We start from the raw sequence: 20,642 nt of genomic DNA on the forward strand, positions 1-20,642 counted from the left end.
TCGCACTTTTTCCATTGAACCTTGTAGCCGCACACATGCTACTCATTTTACAAACACGTGATACACATTATAGCCACATGCTACTTGTTGTAACCACATGCTATTTGCCCTTTTTCACACGTGGTGCAGATCCCTCTCACCTTTATTTCCACTTTCCATCTTGAGATTACATAAGGCCCTTATGAAAAACTTGTAATTTCTCTCCTACTTTTTCAACAATAAATCAAGCAAGTTTCATTTTACATTGTATTGAGCTTCTCTCTTCTAGTCTATGTAATTATCTATTGCTATGGTGCAACCACAATCATGATTGCTACATTGGTTTACCCACCATGACACTTATATGCTTGAGAGATGCTTTCTCTAAGTTGAAGTGACAAACGTCAAATTATAGTTCACGTGTTGTATTATTAGATTATTCATCTACAAGATTGAGGACCATCCTTAGATTGGCCCTTGCACCTTAAGAGAAGAGACACTGAATGTTTTATATTGATTACTCCTTAGGATTTCATCAAGCCCATCTTTCAAAACCAAGGGTGACATTGGTAGTCTACACTGGGCACAATGGGTGGCATAGAGGCATGTACCTCAAGTAATACCTGAGTAGCTTCACAATACTTTGATTGCTATCAAGAAACAATAAGGCAAGTGTCACATTGGGGTGGGTATAAGCTGACCATGCTGATGTGCCGGGCAACTATTTACCAAAGCAAAAAGAGAAAGTTGGCTATGTGTACATGCTTGAGGGAGCCCCCCCCCCCCCCACCCCCCCCAAAACACCAAGTGTTGGCCAACTACAAAAAGGAGTGCGAAAAGCGTCGCAAAAGTACTTTAGCATTAGCACTTAGCTATGCGTAGGAAGGTTTTACAATTTCTAGCAATCGATCGGTGAGAAAAGTGGGCAACCTTTCTATGTATGTCAAGTGAGATAATGTATTGGTTGGCCACATGCCAGCTAAGGTTGGAACACCCTCCTAAGTGTGACATAGGCCTACAAAAGCCCTGGATAGTTCTTGATGTTATTCGTATTAATCTTTAAATAACTCTACTTTTCTTGTTGTTTGCCGAAGGCGGGTGGAGTCCCACTCTACAAGGGAAGGCTAATCTAAAATTTTCATACTATAGAGAAAATCTCTTATTTTGTTTGAAATTTATCTCTTCTGAGTGATGTGCTTACTTGTTCTCTCTCTCTCTCTCTCTCTCTCTCTCTCTCTCTCTCTCTCGTGGTAAGCACATGCAGTGCTCCAGACGTAAAAAAGGTGGAAAATCATGCTTGACCCACTACCAGCGTTGCACAGACATGTCCATCTATGAGCCATCGACAACTCACTGTTGCCATCGAGATGGACTAGTCCTCATCCTAATGCTCATTGTCGGTGATGCACTTGGTGGGAGCGTCCTTGATTGGCTTGCACCATCCTGTATTGTGTCAAAGACCTTTTTAGCGCTCTCTCTCTTTCTTTCTCTCACTAAACCACTTGCATGTGCTCGATATGCAGCGATGGCCGCAAGGAGTGCATAGTGATTGCTTCTTCAATGGATAAAGTGCATGTGCTCTGTCTATGTATGTCTCCATCCCTCGCCAAATGTGGAAGACCGAGTGGGACAAACCTACTCGTAGGCTGGTTTGAACCAGTAGTTACAAGATGCTCAATTTTGACCCAGAAAATTAATGTACAATGAAATCTTTATTTGCATTGTGTAGCCGCTTGCCGCCGGTAAGCGCACAAGCTTGTGCCTCATTCCGATTGGAGATGGCGAGAAGACAGCCCCTTAAAAGGTTGACGTGCAAGGCTGCAGCCCAAACGGCACGCCATCGCCTAGCATCGGATTCTCCAACCCACTAAGGGAAGGCGGTGGATCTCTGCAGGGGCGTGGTGGGCCTGTAGGTGGATGCGCTGCACTTTTCAACCGAAGGTGCATGTGCGCACCCTTAGAGCAGGTTGGACCATCGGGCGCCAAGTTATACATGTTACAGCTTGCTTTTCCGCAGATATGGACGCTTAAGTCTTTCAGGTGATGCGCCTAATTCTTAGTTCTGTCAGATCTGTTGCATTTCTCTTCACGTGTAGAAGTTCTGGTAGTGGGGGCCCTTTATTTTCCTCTTTTATTGTAGAAAGTAATGACGACTCAAGATCTTCGAATCCCGACCCTTCAAAATTTCTTACAAGATCCTATGTTTGCTTTGTTTTTTTGTGGGGATGTCTGTGTGTCAGATTGCAGCTAAGGAATGAGAGAGAGAGAGAGAGAGAGAGAGAGAGAGAGAGAGAGAGAGAGAGAGATGCGAGAGGGAGGAGGAGATAGAATGAGAATGTGGAAGTTGCAGACAATCTCTGAACAAGAGATACAAGTGGCTCTCAGAATGCAGCAATCACCCCTCCCCCCCCTTTCCCTCTCTCCTTTACATAGGGATGCTCATAGGCTGCCCAACTTCTCCAAATTCCCCCACAACCCAAAGAACGGGAATATGAAAAGTCATATTGCCTAAAAAATGGGGTGCCCTCTAAAAGGTGGCAAGCCCAGATCTCTGCATCTGGCCCCATGCATTAAAAGCTCGCAGGATATTGGGCTACATATGCAGGTGAGGGACGGGGCTCCCTTATACTTGGGTTTGTTTAATTTCAAAAGAGAGAGTGTCACAAACTGCTGACGTGTCAAAGCCCTGAAGAATGGAACCAACTTGCAGATGCCGGAGGGGCCTAAACCCTAAGGAGAACAAGTAACAGAAGAAGTCCTACCAACTTATGGGGACCCCGCCCGATGGGGCCCAAGTGACATAAAGGATTAAAATAAAGCAGGACCTGCACACATGCGTAGCAGCTGATGACATGGCAGTTATCGGATTTTACGTTGACAGTGCTGACGTGGTAGTTGTACGGAATTCCGTGATTTACGTTGGCAGCTTTTTGGCATTGCTTTTGGATCAGAAGCTTTTGAGTTTGAAGGCTTTTTATGTAAACTGTTTTTCATAGGCCAAGGGCCTATAAATATGTGCTAAGGGCTCATTCTTTGGCATGCTTCCTTGGCATGCTTCCTGGCGGTTGTACGGAATTCCGTGATTTACGCTGGCAGCTTTTTGGCATTGCTTTTGGATCAGAAGCTTTTGAGTTTGAAGGCTTTTCATGTAAACTGCTTTTCATAGGCCAAGGGCCTTTAAATATGTGCTAAGCGCTCATTCTCTGGCATGCTTCCTGGAGAAGGTGCAGAGTCTGGAGTACCGGCTTGTACTTTGATGATGCAATATAAAGAAATACCGAAAGGGGCGCCAAGGTTTGGGGCCAATACTCTCTGGGGTGGAATTCCGTCACTCCCTGTCGCGTGTCGTCTCTCTCTTTCAGTCCAGTTGTTATCGAAGTGCTAAAAGTATGTTTAGTCTGCCCTTTTCTATTCGTGGTGCTTGTCTTGTGACGGTGGTATCAGAGCATCAGGCGTGTGCTTTTTTGAAAGCATACCGGTCCTACCAAAGAGCAGACAGAGCAAATCGGCGCTTCCAATAGTCTACTGAAATTTTATTTGAAGTATCTTTGGGCCCGACCCTGGACTTCTTAGTCAATCCCACCCTTACTTCATAGCGCATTGGGCGTGCTCCCGTCTTCATTGCTCTGTCTTACAGGGCATAAACCATGAAGAACCCAAGACATGGCGTTCATGGGTTCAGCAGAATATTTGCACTTTTTGCTTGACGAGCTTCACAACCTTCTTTCGCGGCATTCTCAGTAGAATCTTCCCATGCTGCAAAGTTTTCAACAATTTTTGAACTATATGTTACCTCCTATGATGCCCCAGGTGGTACCTCCTCCTCCTACACCAGAAAGTACGAGAGCTTCCAACCGGCAACCTTCTCAGCCGTCTGTGGGGGAGTCTTTAGGAATATGGTGCAGCTATCTGACTCTGATCCAGTGCAACCGCCTTTGCCACCGCCATTGCCCCACCACCACCACCACCACCACGAGGCTACAATGGTTGGAGCCCATATGGATACCCTTATTATCCATACCCGGGATATGCGGCTAACCAACCCAAAGATTTCAAGAATGACGGCACAACAGTCAAAATTTTCACTTTTTCCGGGGTGAAAGATCGAAAGAAAGCATTGCAGTTCCTACAGCAATTCCACAACATCTATGCTTTGGGGAACAGAAGAATCGAAGATTTCTCAAGCAGGAGGATTTCTTAAAGATAATGCTATGCAATGGTGGAGTTCAATCGCGACACAATTGCATGCTCCCAAGACCTGGCAAGCTTTCAAGATAGTTTTTGCACGCAGTTACATGACTTCTATGTTTGAATTCCGGATTTTGGCAGTGGGGCAACTTGAAAATGCTTGCCACTAAAACCATGGACGATTATAACCAGAGGTTTCTCGACGTGTACCTTCTAGTGTCCTTCTTTAAGTTCATTTCCTTGGCGAACCAGTGCGAGCGCTACACCATTGGACTACCATCACCATTGCAGGAATGTCACGTGACACATCCAACCCTATGTGTCCGTGGACAAGCTACAACATGATCAGGGTTCAGTCAGTCCAGTCAGTCTAGATTAGAAGTGATCTTCTTTTGTGAGTCTATTCGTAGACCGTGCATGCCCAGTCACTTAGCATAGATGCATATCCTCTGGTCGCGCACAGCATGATCATCAGTATCCTGGCGTTTTCAGTTGCAGTGTCGCCGCAGTACCAGATCAGCCAGTGTTTTCACTAACACTTCCCAATCAGCCCAGCGTTTTGCTAGCATTTCCAGATCTGCCAGCGTTTTTGGTTTTCAGCCCATTCCGCAGCAGATGGTCAGCGTTTTCAGCCTTCATGGACAGCAGCAGATTCAGCCCTAGACTCATGCAGAGTATCCCCATTTTCAGCCTTCAAAAACGCAGCCAAAACAGTCATTTTCAGCCATCGAAACAGTCCCAGATTTTCAGCAGATAGAAGACCGCAGATTTCAGTCCTAAAGTCGTCGTCGTCATCCCCGTTGTCGTCACCGACATAGTCCCAGGTTGCAACAGTCCATTGCATCGTCATTGTACCACTTTGTGCAATCAATAGTAGACCACTCTCGCCGACGAGAGTGGGGCCTTCGGAGGAGGGTTTTACAAAGTCTCTGGTGTCGTATCTCTCTTCTCTCTCTATCTCTCAGTCTCATTCACTTGCATGCACAATGTCCACTCACTTTGTTTGTGATCACAACACTTTCCATTAAGAACGGAAGGCTCTCCCTTCCATAAGAACTAAAAGGAACCTTGAGCACAGTTCGGAGCACTCATCTTGAGCAAAGCGCAAACAATCATTCCGTTGCACCTTACAAGGAATATTGTCTCTTCAAGCAAGTCTCTACCATGCAAGAGCTTATGGACCATGTTGCGGTCGGCTACAAATTGATGAAGGGAAAGCTAGAGTTTACCACAGAAGAACCTCCGGCCACTAACCACAACTCTCGCCAACAAAGAACAAATTCTCGAGACTCTCGTGAAAGTCAACCACAAAGGCCTTGTTTGACACCTCAATAACGAGACACCTTACTACAAGAAGGCTGATGTTTTGGATGCTTTAAATAGCACATAACTATTTTGGTTGTCCCCAACGCATTGACAGACCAGCGGAGCCCGACTCCCGCGTAGACGGCCGATAGAAACCTAGGACCATTTCTAGCCAAACGATCTAAACCGGCCATTAGATTAGTACTTGACATCTATTGTCACCAGGAGGTGTATTTTTCCTGTTGCCTTCAATAAATAAGTACTAGATATTTTTTATTTATTTTTATTTTTACTTGTTTCCACGGGACCTTTAAAAAGGTGCAAGTGGACATTGCATGGCCAATGTGAAACGGCTGCGACCGAGTAGGTTTCTCACATCGGGAGTCTGGGTCGGTCAGTCTGGGACTAGTCATGCCAGTTAGCACTGAATTCTGATGAGTATGGAAGCCTGTGCCCTCCAAACGAAATCTGGGCCACTCGGAAAGTCACAACTCTATAAGTGAGTGGGAACTAGGGAATTAACTCAAAGGGGCAAACTGGACACTTGGCAGGAGGAGGTCAATCTGCAGGACACCTCAGCAAGAGGAGGCGCCCAATTTGAGAGGGGCTGATTATTCACTGATAAGTGACCTACAGTGTGTGTGTGTGAGTAGTGGGTGCAGGTCTACAGCTTTAATGGAAAGCTTGCCTTCTCCTCTGTCTCATGTAGCGCGATGACTTGCTCTCGTGCATCTCTCTCCCCCCTTTGGCACATATGGTAATGCTCCACTAGTTGGGCTACTCAGATGAACATGTATAGTTCTGGGGGTTTATGCACATTTGCCAAGGCAAGAGCCTTCTGAACAGGAACCGGATTAGCTAATTGCTAATCCCCCACAGGTACACACAATTCCATCGCGAAAGATTGCGAGTTCGGAGAGTTTTCTCGCGTGAAAACTCATCCAATTCGCAGGGGAACTGTCCCATTGCGTGCAAGAGCCCTTGGGACACGTGTAGGCGTGTTCGCTCCGCTAAAAATGATCCGAAACAGCGAATTACAGCCTGCTGTGTTTTTCTGTAGGTTTAGAGTTTCGCACCTAAACTGCAAGGGAACCCCGGGGGAGCCTCGTGAGAGCCTTGGGATGCGTGTACAGGCTTTCGGGCACCTGGCAGTGAAAAACATAGAATTACAGCCCGCTGAATTTCTGTGACAGCTCACCAGAAGGCTTCCAGATAGCGAGGGAATCCGTCCTAGACAGGTGCTTTTGGCGTATAGGGGTTTTTGCGTCGTTATGTTGCCGAAATCCAATCGAAAATCTGCATTTTCAGCCCTCGCCAGGTTTGGACAGCTTTGTGAAAGCTTGTGCTAAGTGGTCGGATCGTCTACCTTAATTTGAATAAAGAAATACCGAAAGGGGCGCCAATCTTTGGGGCCTACTGGGTGTCGGTCTCGTGTGCGTGGTGACATTCTAGTCGCTGGACGCAATTGTGTTCTCTTCCCTTCTCAGTGCTCTGTGTAAAGTTAACAGGTAATTGAAATAGTACCGCCCTCTACGTTGTACAGGCTGGTTATATGGTTCCATCGACGGGATAGTCACTTTTTCTTCAAAAAGTGCAGCGTGGATTGTTGTGGGTGAAAGCAACACAGAGCTTGTCGTTATGGCAGAGAAGAGAGACCAAGTACTTGAAGAGGGATCTTCCTCACATGGCACAGAGAAAGTTCCTTCAACTCTTCAAGAAGAGGATAGGTTGTTTAGAACTGAACTGCGTTGCTACATGGACATGTTTCAGCAGTTGGCTAACAACCCAAGGATGCAGGAGTTCTTATAAACTCCGACACAGGGTTTTCAGCCTCCTACACAGGGCATGATTGAGCCGTTGCAGGAAAAGGAGATTTCCAATGCGCAGAGGACTCATGATGCTCGAGGGAAAGCCCATGTGGTTGAGCAACTAGCGGTGTCCAATGATCCAAAGCAACTTGCTTTAGCTGGATAGGAACCGTTTTTGAATGGTCAAGGGAGTAATGAACACGCTATGCGTCAGACCCTTCCATTACCTAATACTTATCCTGATTATTTTGGAGGTGGTTCAATGTTTCAAACTATGGCTGGACCTTCCACAGGTTATATGCCAGGGAATGTGTTCGGGACAATGCAAACAGGCATGGGTAACCCTATTTACGCGAACATGGGTGTCCAACCAGGTTTTCAGGGTGCCTATGGCCAGTTTCGAGTGCCTGGAACACAATTTGGTATGGCTGGTTTTTCGCAGCCATACGTACAAAATGCAGATATGACAGGTAAAACAGTTGATGCGAGTGCTGGAATGAACAGTCTTGGAGCACCACTGTTTTACAGGCACCTATTTATGATAATGTGGCTCCGTTGAGTCAGCTTAAGGATTACAAAGTGAAGTTTGAAACTTTCAGATAAACTGAGGATCAATTGAAAGCTTTGACCTTCATACAACAATTCGATGCAGCTTATGCTGGAGGAAACTTCACGGAATCTTCAAAGATACGCAAGGCTGCCACTTTCTTGAAAGGGAATGCGCTTCAATGGTGGACCGCATTGTTGAACGAGGGTCAAGCCCCAACAACGTGGGTCCAATTCAAACAGCTTTTTGCGTCTACATGGCTGACAAACACTTTTGAAGTGGATGTGATGACAGAATGGCACGAGCTGAATGCTAAACAATGTGCGAATTTGGAAGAGTACAATAAACAGTTTTGGGCTGCATTGTTGCCAGTCACCTCTTACAGGTTTGTGCCATTGTCAGAACAGATTTTTTTTTCCGAAAAAAAGATCCTTCTATTAGTTAATGAAAACTGCCCGTAGGGCTACAACCACCACTGCAAGAAAGGGCTACAACAAACATGATGGGGAGACTCTCCCAATGAAAGAACAACATATATACAATGAGGCTAAATCAAGAGATGGGAGGAGGGAAGAGCCACACAGGTGGTCGGTAGTGCCATCTAAGAATACCCTGGACACTGGTGAAGAAAGGCCCAGGGCTCCAGAGTCGAAGGAAAGCCTCGCGGCGCTCCCACATGCGGTCGGAGCTGCCTTGTAGTCCCTCTAGCTGTCCTCTGAGAGTATGGATCAGCTCTAGCCAAAAGTCACGAACAATCTCTGTTGGTGGCACAGAGCGAGTCTCAAAAATGCAGAAACAGTGGGCCTGCCAGATGAACCAAAGTGTCAGGCCACTGATGAGCTCCCAACACTCCTCTCTCTCACTGCACCACTCCTGTGGAGTAAGCTCTGTAGCAGGCTGGAGTGTAGGTCGCCGCCCCCCCTGTATCACTATCATCCTGCTGGTGGAAGATAGCTCAAACTGAAGTGCCAGGCTCGTGAGAGTGGACCAAGCCGCTGCCCCCCAAGTGTACTGTCTAGCCGTGGAGAGAGTAGGCATCAGCCGAAGAACTTGTAGCCACACCTGCTGGGCCAAGGGACAGTCCCAAAGACAATGACGCTGACTCTCCACCAACCGGTCACAGGCTGCACATGCGGCCGAGAGACCACTATGCACAAGCCATCTCCCTACTGCTGTAGCTCTGTGTGCAACCAGCCACTGAAACAAAGTGACGCGCCTCGACTGTCTGGAGTCCCACAGCCTCTGTCAAAAGGCTGCCAAGAACTCGACTGTGAGGCCCTCCTCCTGTCAATGACGTGCTGCAGTTGGGCGGGCCTCTCTCTGTGCTGCAAGTATATGACGTCCAAGCCGAACAGTGTACTAAAAGAAGGGGACTCCTGGGTGGTCTGCAGAAGAGAAGGGGTCCCTCCATAGCCACTCACCAGGATCCCACTATACTCGTGCCAGTGGACAACACTCCCAAGCCCATAGCCTCCAGTGTCCAGTCTCAAGAGCTGCTGGGTCAGGGTCTATGACGCAAGTCCTCCCACAAATGCCCACAACTCGGATCCTTTGGAAACAACACTCTGCTACCTGCGGGGCCTCTACTGCAACTCGCTGTAATCGTCCCCCACCTTGAAGCTCGAAGAACAGGGTTGGGACAGTCTCTGAGCAGGCCCTGACTGAAATGAGAACCTCCAGTCGTGTAAAGGCTCCCATCCACCGAGGTGCTACTGGCTCGAGAGGCGTGAGCCACTCAGCTGGAACTGACTCTGAGATGTCCTGACACATGCTCTGCACCCCTCTCATGCCTTGTAGTTGGAAACCCTGCACCTCCTCTGACAAACCTGTGAACTCTAGCCAGTCACCTAGAGAGCGCGCTGGACCTACTGCCATGGGACCCCAGGAAACATGAGGCTGACTACCAACCAAGTGGCCTCTCTGAGTGCTAACCATGGGGTTCCAGACGAGGGGCTGCCGTAGGCGCTCCTCCGTGCACATTGGCTGTCTCTGCTCCAGGCAACGCCGTAAGAGCTCCCAAGATCGAAGCAAACTCACAGTGAAGCGGTCCTCCAGTCTCCTACTCAAACCAACTCGGCGCATCTCTGTAAAGATCCATCTGGTCGAAGGTTGCCAAGGGCCTCCTGATTGAGGCACCCTGGCACGAAGCCTTTGCAACAAGAACTCCTTCCAGGGCTCCTCACCTGGAAGAAGTCCTCTGACTATGAACTTCCCAAGAAGGGCTCTGCTGTGCTGTGCTGGATCAGTGTTCCCAAGCCCTCCCTGAGAACAAGGAAGCGTGATGACCGACCAAGCCACCTTGGCTCGGGCTATCTGAGTGTCACGTCCTGACCAAAGGAAGTTCTTGATCAGCTGCTCTACCTGGCTGATACAAGAACTCGAGAAGATCCAGCAGGAAGTGATGTACCACATAGTCGCCAACAGCACCTGGTTGGCAACTACTACTCTACTAGCCAGCGAAAGTCGTGCTGAGCTCCAATGTAACAGCTTTCCTCTGATGGACAGGAGAAGAGGAGCAATCTGCTGCTCGGGAGACAAGTCCAAACCAACCTGACAACCCAAGTACCGAACTGCAGTCCCTAGGGGAATCCACCTGAAACCCTCTCCTGGCATTTAATTTGGCACAGGAGCACTACCAACCGAGAAAGCCACTGTCTTTCTCCAGTTGATCAGTGCGCCCGATGCACAACAGAAGGTCTCCAAAGCCTGCTCACATCTGTGAAGATTGGCCTCCTGGCCATCTAAGTACAAGGCTGAGTCATCGGCAAACTCAGCGTCGAGTAGCTCATCTCCCCGAATAGGGAGTGCTAAGCCCCGTAAACCAACCTGCTGAGACACCAAAAATCTGCTCATCGCCTCCGCATAGAACAGAAAGAGAAAGGGGGCAAGAGGACAACCCTGTCCAACCAAACGTGTGAGCATGAAGCGCTCAACTCTCCCTCCTGCCAAAAGCACCTGACTGTGAGCCTGTCTGTACAAAGCTGACACCCCTCTGATCCAAGCATTTGAGAAGCCCATCCTGCGTAGAGTGCCCTCTAGAAAGTCCCAGTCAACTCTGTCGTATGCCTTCTCAAAATCGAGAACAAGAATCACAAGGTCCTCATCACGGAGCCGTGCCAGGGCAGAAGCCTCCCAGAAAGTAAAGATGTTGCGCAGTATCCTTGACAAAACCTGTCTGAGTCCCATGTATAAGGCTCTCTAAAAGTGGCTGAATCCTCAAACTCAGAGCCTTGGCAAGAATTTTGTAGGCTGAGTTGAGGATGGTGATGGGGCGCCATTGTCGAATCTCATCGAGGGAGCCACCCTCCTTGGGAATGAGGTAGATCAGGCCCTCACTCATGCTGTCAGACATCACTCCTGTGTGCAAAATGTACTGAAAAGCACTACAAAGATCTGGGCCAAGTAGGTCCCAGTACTCCAAGAAAAAGCTGGGAGTCAACCCATCCTCACCTGGACAGCTACCACGAGGGAGGGCCCTAAGAGCCGTGTGCAGCTCCTCAAGCTAAAGTGGCATCTCAAGCCTCTGGCGCATCTTCTCTGTCACAAGACATGGCATCTGTGCCCAAACCTGCTCCCTACATGCATCTTGCCGCTCTGACTGAGGCTCAGCCGACAGTAACTCACGGTAAAAGTCAGTAGCAACTGCAAGCATATCCTCGGGCTCACAAGCAACGGACCCATCGGGCCTCCTCAACTGAATGACCTTGGCATGCGAGTGCCGAGGTCCCACTTTCTCAAAAAAAGCACCAGTCACTCTGTCACCCACCCGAGTCCACTGAGATGCCTGTTGGTGAAAGGCAAACTCATGACGCCTCTCCTCTGTGCTAGCAAGCTCCTGTCGAGCCTGCTGTAACTGCTCCTCCAACAATGGACTGTCTGGATGCTGCTCTTGCATCCTCTGTAGTGAAGCAATGCCTCGTTTGAGACGCTGCTCCGCCTCTCTCGCTGCAGCCCAGCAAGCCAGAGACTCCTGAAGAAAAAAGTGGCTAAGCTAAGCTAGGCCTGAGGCCACTCTGTCTGCAGGTGAAACCTGGCTGTCCATGCCCTCTGTCCAAAGAGCCTCTACCCTCTCTCTGAGTGCTGAGTCCAACAAGACCCTCTCTGGGATGCGAAGCATCGTGCTCCTACTCCTCTGCCTGTCTGCCACTTTGAGGATCATTGGTGCATGGTCCGAGAAGGATGTCCCTGCCAGGATGCCCACTGATCCCCCCAAGTCACTGAAGTGGTCACTAGTGTAGAAGCGATCTATTCGCGATAGATTCACTCCTCCCACTCTGCGATCCGATCTAGAGAAGGCAAGACTGTCTGGGGGCCTCACAAAACCAGAGTGCTGCCATGTATCCGAGACCCTCAAAGTCATACACAACCTCTCCCAAGCTACCAACTCGACTCCATGCACAGTAGCATGGCTGCCACCAATCCGGTCAGAAGGGTCCTCCAACATGTTGAAGTCCCCTCCTATACACCAATGATCGGCCTACGGCAAAGACTCAACAATCTGTGACCAAAACTCTGCACGAGCATTCGCCACATTGGGCGCAATCGGCCCCGCTGTCACTGAAACTGGGGCCCACCAAGTCCCTGCACGTTCCATGAGACGATCCTCACGAGGAGCGAGAGAACAGATGCCGCCAGAGCAGCAAGACGGGCTATCTTCGAGGCTGGCTTGGATGGGGAGTAATAAGCATCCGAGCGTCCTCTAGATAGGCGTGACTGCAGTGAGTGCCTAGCCCAAGCCCAAGCAGAGCGAGCCGTGCGTAAAGCAACCTCCTCTGTCCAGGAGTCCTCATGAATGTATACATAGCAAGGCAAACACTGCGTATCAGCAAAGAAGTACACCACAATGTGCCTACATTCTGCTGAGTCTGGGGATGTCACTGCAAACTTGGCCAATGGCCACAAAGTCTGCAGCATATCTGTAACTCCAAGTTCTCCCATGTGGTGAGAGAACTCTAGGACCTGTGTATGCAACCATCCCACCACTGAGTCGAGGGACCACTCTGACCCTACCACAGAGGGGGAAGGAGAAACCAACTGCTGAGTCCAAGGCCTCTGTCCCCCTAGCAGCGAGGAACAAAACATGGACCCTGAAGCAGGCTGCCTCATGGTCTGCTGCGGAATCGCCGAGAAAACGAGTGAACCCGTAGTCGAAGAAGTCCCAGCGGTGTCGGATGACAATGCTCGTCAGACCACGCGGGATAGCTGCAAGGGAAGACGTCTGAATCTGCAAAGGGGGCCGCAAGAAGGGCTGACCCTCTCTCGCTAGGCGACTCGTGGCAAAGGCGCTGCCAAGAGATCTCCTAGCCGCCGGAGAGGGACCTGTCCCCTGAGTCGACTATGAAACTGGAGCAGGAGGGGGAGGAGAAGGAGCTGGGGGAAGCGGAGGAGAAGAGGGGCGACAGAGGTAGAGGGGCGAGGTGGAACGGCGACGGGAGCAGAAGGCGGGGGGGAGGATGAAGAAGAGGGGGGGGGGGGAGCAGCTGTCGAGGGTGAAGCGGAGGTGGGGGCTGGCGCAGGGATCTCCTCCTGCTCAAGAGGACCAAAGCGGTTCCCCATGGGAACCTACTGCTGCTGAGTAGGCACCTGAGGGCCTCTCTGAGTACCAGGCTGACGCTGTGGCTCCTGGCGTCGTCGGCCACGGGCCTGCTGCCACCCCTTCTCTGCTGGAGCCCCAGGCTCAGAGGGTGGCTCTCTATGTGTGCGCTGTGCCGCTGATTGTTGCTGCGGGCCAGCCCTGTCAGGCTGGGGCTGAGGCTGTGGTGCAGGTCGCAGCCTCCTCTGTGGACAGGCCTTCGCTAGATGGCCCATCTGTCGGCAAATGAAGCACTGGTCCGGGAGGCCCGAGTACTCCACACTCTGTCTAAACCAACCCCCACTCACCCGAGGCAGAAGGATAACCTTCGGGAGCGTGTGGGTATCTCTGACCAAAACTCGAAATGAGGGGATGCCTTTCGCCTTGGCAGCTACTGATGCTGCCGTACGAGGTGCCTCCAGGACAGTTCCAATGACAGAGCCGATCCTAGAAAGAAGTGGTAAGTACTCCCTCCGTAAACCCGGAAAGCAGACTGAGATGGGGATGTCTGCCTCCTCTACTAGAACATCCGAAGCCGGGTCAAAACCATGCCGCCATTGTCGAAAGTGGGCGCGTGATGCTCGGATGGCCAATGGACTCATAGCTATGACCTTGGACGGTCTCAAACTCGATCTGATACTAACCCCGTCCGAGAATCTGGACATCCAAGATCTTGCCCACCTCTGCGAGAAGGCGGGCCTGGAGAAGGTCTCGCAGCTCTCCTCTGCTAGGTCGGGTGCCGAGAATCTTGTAGATGACCGAAGTCGCTTGCAAGCGCTCTACCTCTGCGGCTAGGCTCGCTTGCTCTGTCGGTGAAAGAGCAAGTCGAATGGTGGGCTCAGCGGGGTCGGGCGAGGGGGCTTCGGGCGAGTCCCTCTGTGGAGGAGCTGGAGCCTCCATCTGTGTCTACTGCTGTGTCGGAGAAGTGGATATAAAGATAATGCTGCAAACGACCTTGATGAGCACTGTCCAAGGAGGAGTACTGCCAATGCCGGATTGGGCTGGGATATGGCGACGGGCGGGGCAAGGAGGGATAGCGCGCTGGAGGGGCTGCGGGCTGGGATTGGGCATGGCAACAGGGGGGTGGGGGGTGTTGCTAATTGGACTATTTTCTTATTTTTAATGATTAAATCTCTTTTTTAGGATATTTTATTATGTGCACTAAGAACTGTTAAAAAGATTGTAGCTACAGGAACTGCCATCAGGAACGGACAACTCTGATGTGTCATTTGATGGGTGACGGTAAACATCGCGAAGGAGTTTCCGTAAGTTCGGTGGAAAGGGCCGGGTTACGAGTGCCTCTGATGCGTCACATGATGGGTGATGGGTGCATCAGTAAGGGGGCATCCCATAGGCTAAGGAGGAAATCCGAACTGAGTAAGAAAATACGCGTAAGAACGCAAGCACAAGAATAAAGATGGGTTCAATGAAGCTTTTTACGAAAAGCAGGAACAATCGCGAGAGGACAGATGTTTTGTCGCGAGGAGTCTGTGTTCAATGAAGCTTTTTACGAAAAGCAGGAACAGTCGCGGGAGGACAGATGTTTTGCCGCGAGGAGTCTGTGTCTGCATTGCATCTGTGTCGTGTCCTGCACCCGGGGACGCCTGGAATGTGTCCATGTAGCATTGTTTTCACTAACTGAGTGAGTTTTTAAAGTTTGAACATGTTCACACTTTATTTTATTAAAGTGGCCGATTACTTTTAAGTGACCAGGCTTTTATTAATAAAATAAAGCAAGCAAGGCCCTTAAAAAAAAGCCAGCGCTAAAACCTACGCAGAGGGGCTGAATTGCGATCTCTCTCTCCTCTCTCTAAAAAACGCGATTTTCTCTCCTCTCTCTAGAAAATGCGATTTTCTCTCTCCTCTCTCTAGGAGCGCCAAGCTCTGCTTTTGGACCCCTATTCTTGCCGGGTGTCAGACCCTATAAAAGGGTAGCCAGCGTTTCAGTTTGGAGGAGCCGGAAGCAGCAGGAAGTGCAAGTGCTGGGATTTTGGAGCATAGACTTGCGACGGAATTTGCAAGTGCTCGCGTGACGACTGAGTACGGAGGTTGATTCTCCGAGCAAGGAGCGACAGGTATAAGGTGTTGATACGCATTGAGAATTGCTGCTTTGTGTGGTTTGTTTTGCAGGAATCTCCCGTCTCACGGGAAGGCCCTTCACGGGAAGTACGGCTTCACGCCTAAGTCCCTTACGGGAAAGTACGGCTTCGCGCCTAAGTCCCTCACGGGAAGGAGCGGCCTTGTGCCCAAGCCCTTTACGGGAAAGCACGACCTTCGGGTCTAAGACTATAGAACGGAGGGGTTTCCTCGGGTTCTCGTGCTTGTATAAGAATTCTCCCTGAATAAAAGAATACTCTTAATGTGGGAGGGACCAGCCCATCTTCTGGTCCCCAATACTGTGTCGATCTTCTCCCTTCTCTCATGTTCAAAGAATTATAATTTTCAGATTTTCTAAGTGCTCGTGTACGCTCCCGTTTTGTGACAGTGGTATCAGAGCTCGGACTCCTCTCTTTCTCTGCAAAGAAGGACGATTCCGGGAAGAACGGGAAGAACCATGTCGAGCCAAGGGAGAAGCGTTGAAGAGGAGCTTCAACAAGTGCAAGCTCAGCTTGCGGAGTTGCAACAAATCTTACGGTTGCCAGACGTCCAAAAGCTTTTGGGCGGAATGAAGAAAACAAATGGAACTGATGCAGCCAAGCATCCAGACAAAACTGTTGGCGTGAGACCACAGGAGGCAAGAGAAGAAGAACGTGCCGAGGTGCACAAAGGATCTACGGATCGGAATGAACAGCCTACTTCAAGGAAAGGCCAGGAAAAAGCGCTCTCTTTGCTAGACGAGAGCAAGGACATCTCTATCTCATCTCCATCTTACTCTCCTGATTATACTTCTACTTCTCGATCATCTCGTCAGAAGAAGGAAGCCGCTACTACTGCCACTACCCTACATTAACCTAAAGATAAACCTCGATTCAAGAAGCATGGTCGCAAGTCTCAACATCGCATGAGAGTCTTCAAATCGGGCGACAAGGACATCAAGTTCGAAACCTACAACGGACGGAGAGACATCTCCAAAGCACTGTCCTTCATCAGACAGTTCGAAGTCGCCTTTACCAATGGGCACTTCACAGAAAAATCCAAATTATGCCATGTGGGGATGCACCTCAAGGAAGCGGCAAGTAATTGGTGGTTAGCCAAGATTCTGGAAGGTTCTCAGGCCAGAACTTGGGAGAGCTTCAAATCTGAATTTTATGAACAATTTCTTCCGCCTGACTTCGAGCAGGACATACGGAAGGAATGGGACTGGCTTGCCCAGAAGGAACATGAAAGAGTAACGACCTATGTGGACAAGTATTTGTCGGTTTTTCTGAAGGTCACTCCCTTCATGAAGATTGCCGACGAGGAAAAGAAACGAATATTCGAAGCGGGTCTCCAACCGCAGCTTCGAAAGAGTATGAAGGTGTATCTACATGATACTCTTCAGAGGATGATGGAGTCAGCAATCATCGTGGGGATTTGCACTCAACTGGGACGCCCAGAAAGATGGAGCATAGCACTTACCGTGTAAGACAAAGAGGGGTCTACAATGACCAAGGGGGCCAAGGAAGAAAACGTCCTCCATCTTGAGACGATGATCATTCTAAGAAGCCAGAGGGCATTGGCAAGCGAACTAAGTACCTTTCTCCTACTCAACTTCAAACTTTCAGAGAGGAAGGAAGATGCTTCTATTGTGGCGAGAAAGGACATATGAAACTGGACTGCCCGCTAAAGCAGCAACGGCAAGAGCAAGCCTCTACGAGGCAAGAGAAAGCAAGGAAGGAACCCGCACCACCAAGCTCGAACTCAATTCCAGATGTTCAAGGAAACACAGAAATGGAGAAAGGGAAGCGTCAACTTCTGAAGGGCTGGGGGTCTTTGAACAACCAGCGAGTACTGATTCTTTATGATCCAGGATCCACGGATAACTTCATCTCCCTGGATACTGCGGAACGTTTGTGCCTCACACCGGCTTAGCTTGGCACACCGGTTACATCTGGATCGGCATTCGAGGGGTTGACAACCAATGCAACTCCCGTGCAAGGACAGCTCAATCTTCGGATTGGCGAGTACAAGGACCGCGAATCATTTTTGATGGCACCTATCGAGGGATGTGATATCATCTTGGGTATGCCATGGCACTTTCACATGACACCTATTCCTGATTATGTGGAAAAGACCCTCACTTTTGATCATGGGGGTAAGAAAATAAAGAGTCAATCTGATGCAGGAGATTGGCAGTTCCCAATTGTAAGCCATATCTCCATTAAGAAAGAAATGAAGAAGTGTGTTTCTGCTTACTTGATTTTTGCAAAGGATAAAACTAGTAGGGACTCTCTCTCTAGTCTGGAAATTAAGCGTCTTCAATTTATTGAAAAGTACAAGGATTGTTTCACGGAAACACTTCTTGATGAAGTCCCTCCGGTACGCCGGGAAGATCACCGCATAGATCTCATACCGGGTAGCTCGCCTCCCAATCAACCCCCTTATCGGGTAAGTCTTGCTCAGCAAGAGGAAATTTTGAAGCAAGTCAACGAGCTTCTAGAGAAAGGGTTAGTACGGCCAAGTGCTTCACCCTACTGCTCTCCAGTTCTACTGGTGCAGAAGAAAGATTGCACGTTTCGAATGCGCATAGACTATCGGTCTTTAAACAAGATCACAATCAAGAATCGCTTTCCGATCCCTCGGATTGATGATATACTTGATAAGTTGCAGGGTGCAAGTGTCTTTAGTCGCATAGACTTAAAGAGTGGGTATCACCAGATACGGATCGCCCCTGAGGATGTCCATAAGACTGCTTTCCGCACAACCTTTGGACTATATGAATTCTTGGTAATGCCTTTCGGCTTGACCAATGCTCCTGCGACGTTCAATCGCATGATGGACCGCATTTTCAGCCCGTATCGAGCTTTTACGGGAGTATTCTTTGACGACATACTCATCTTCTCTAAGTCAGAAGAGGAACATCGGAAGCACTTGGACTTAGTGTTTCAAGAATTGCGAAAGCATGAGTTGCATGTGAATGCAAAGAAGAGCGAGTTCTTTCTCTCTGAGATACACTATCTCGGCCATATAGTCTCCCACAATAAAGTGAGTATGGATCCTGCCAAGATCCGAGTGGTAGAAGATTGGCCTATTCCCACTACGGTACATGATGTACGTAGCTTTCTGGGATTATGTTCATATTATCGAAGGTTTGTCCGAGGATTTGCTCATGTAGCAGGACCACTTCATGATTTGACAAAGAAGAAGATTCCTTTCAGATGGGGATCGAGACAACAAGGAGCTTTTGATCGGCTCAAGTACTTGCTAAGCCATGGACCTATTTTGATAGTGCTTGACTTAAGGAAACCATTTGAGGTTCACTGCGATGCTTCAGGTGATTGCATCGGAGCAGTGTTAAACCAAGAAGGCCATGCAGTGGCTTATGAAAGCAGACGGCTTAAGGATGCAGAGTTGCATGCATCAATCTACGAAAAGGAACTCACGGCTGTGATTCACGCCTTATCCAACTGGAAGCACTATCTTCTAGGAGCGGATTTTGTGATCAAGACTGATCACCAGAGTTTGCGGTATTTTCTTACGCAAAGGAAACTATCTGAGAAGCAGATGAGGTGGGCAAACTTTTTGTCTATGTTTCACTTCCAGATCCTTCACACGGTTGGGAGTAAGAATGTAGTCGCAGACGCACTGTCTAGGCGGCCAAGGGTGAACGCTATCACATCGGTGTATCACCAAGAATTAGAAGCACTACCGGATTTATATCCGAATGATCCAGACTTCTCCACCATCTAGGGAAAGCTACATCGTGGAGAGAATGAGTTTCCCTATTCCATTCGAGATGGTTATCTCTACCACCATCAGGCCATATGTGTGGCGGAACCATTAAGAAAGAAGATCATGGATGAAGCACACGCTTCGCCTTATGCGGGTCATCGGGGTATTCTCCCTACAACCTTAGCAATGGAAAGATATTTCTTTTGGCCTAGCCTTAAAGCAGACATTGATAAGTATGTCAGGGAATGTTTGGTTTGCCAAAAAGTGAAGTATGATCGGCATAAGACGCTTGGGTTGCTACAACCTTTGCCTGTGTCTAATGAACCTTGGGAAAGTATTGCCATGGAATTCATCATGGACCTCCCTAGAACTCATACTGGAAATGACACGATCTGGACCATTGTGGACAGGTTTAGCAAGCAAGCACACTTTATACCAGTCAAGAAAACGATCAAAGCAGAACATATGGCTACCTGGCACAGATCTTTAAGCATCATGGAATGCCTAAGTCAATTGTGAGTGATCGAGATCCTCGCATGACAGGAAATTTTTGGCGTGCCTTGATGGATAATCTTGGTACAAAGCTGAATTTTTCATCTGCCTACCATCCTCAAACGGACGGGCAAAGTGAGATAGCCAATTCCACAGTATTGGATATGTTAAAAGCTTATGTGTTAGACCGGCAATCTGACTAGGAGAAATATTTGCCTCTTGTCGAGTATGCGTATAACAATACCATACACTCATCGACGGGGAAAGCACCTTTTGAGATTCTTTATGGTAAGCCTTTTGCTTCCACCCATCCTTTTAACTAAGGATAAGATCTTTGTAGCAGATGAATTTGTCCGGGATTTGGACACCGCCTACGGGCAAGTTAGGAGAGCTATTCTATGCTCTCAGGAAAAGCATAAGAAAGTTGCAGACAAGCACAGAAGGAATCTAGACTTAACAGTCGGATAGTTAGTCTTACTCAAGTTTGAGAAGGCAAGACTTAAGAAACAAGCGTCTCATAAGGGGAAAGTGGTAAAACTTTCTACCCGTTATTATGGGCCGTTTAAGATCACTGAGCGAGTGAATGATGTCGCTTTCTGATTAGAGCTACCGCCTAATTGGAAGATCCATAATGCTTTCCATGTCAGTTTACTCCGGCCGTATGTAGGACTGCCTCCGAGCCAGCCTAGCGCTGAGGAACCTCCTGAGGTTGAGGAAGCAGAAGAAATACTCCAACCGGAGCAGATAGTAAGTCATCAGGAGCGGTCTCTCAAATCCGGAAAGATAACACGGAAGTATTTGGTTAAGTTTAAGAACTATTCGAATCTAGATGCTCAGTGGATGACGCAGGAGGAATTAGCAGCTTATCCCGAGATACTGGAGGTATATGTCCAAGTACTACAGTTGAGGTCAACTGTTTAGAAGCCAGAGGGATGTTGCT

At 48.9% G+C, this 20,642-nt stretch overlaps 1 protein-coding gene across 2 annotated transcripts in view; it reads left to right on the top strand.

Moving 5' to 3' along the window:
- Positions 1-1,699: 1,699 nt before the first annotated feature.
- LOC147451855 (uncharacterized) overlaps positions 1,700-20,642 on the top strand; it is a 42,075-nt gene continuing 23,132 nt past the window's right edge. Inside the window, exon 1 of one of the 2 annotated variants that reach the window (XM_086517727.1) lies at positions 1,700-2,019. The gene's annotated coding sequence lies outside the window, so the exon portion shown is untranslated. The remainder of the gene's footprint in view (positions 2,020-20,642) is intronic. The other variant, XM_086517726.1, reaches the window with a different exon arrangement.

Source organism: Adiantum capillus-veneris, chromosome 8, assembly GCF_014529385.1.
Source record: "Adiantum capillus-veneris isolate H3 chromosome 8, ASM1452938v2, whole genome shotgun sequence".
Classification (NCBI taxonomy): Eukaryota; Viridiplantae; Streptophyta; class Polypodiopsida; order Polypodiales; family Pteridaceae; genus Adiantum; species Adiantum capillus-veneris.